We start from the raw sequence: 649 nt of genomic DNA on the forward strand, positions 1-649 counted from the left end.
TCCTCTGGGTCAGGTGGTTCTAAAACATATCTTCTCTCATCCTCCCTATTTTCACATATAATATGGTGCCTACAGAACTTATCACCATACTCTTTATCGGTCACTGAGACACAACTAAGAACATTACTATCTACCCAAACCCAAAGAGCAGGAGGAACCTTAGTCGTCATATTCAAGATAACATGGTGAGACATAAATGCTACACTTACAAACGCAAAAGTAAAGCAGACCATTATTAAAAGAAGTCGGAGCTTGTCCAATGCAAGTCGGGTAAAACATCAAAATAAAAAAGTAAGCTGCTCTTTTCAAAACTTCTCCTATAGCACAACCAAATGGTGCCTCTCTTATATAACAACGTCATATCAAAGTGGTACTATTAGGGGCAACACAACACATAAATAGTAAACACACCTATGTCAACACACAAAGGCTCTTCCAGAGAAAATAGAATCTTTTAGAATCTTTTCAAAAATAGAAGTTTTCAAACAAAAAGTGCTAGAGAATCAAAAGCGAACTTTTCCCCATACGGAAGGAAAAAGGATGATGATGGCGGAGATGAAAGCTCATTAAAAACAAACAAACAATCCCAAGCAAGCAGGAGTAACGACACAAGAAAAGAAAGAAGACAATATACCAACCTCAAGAAAGA

Source organism: Arachis ipaensis, chromosome B04, assembly GCF_000816755.2.
Source record: "Arachis ipaensis cultivar K30076 chromosome B04, Araip1.1, whole genome shotgun sequence".
Classification (NCBI taxonomy): Eukaryota; Viridiplantae; Streptophyta; class Magnoliopsida; order Fabales; family Fabaceae; genus Arachis; species Arachis ipaensis.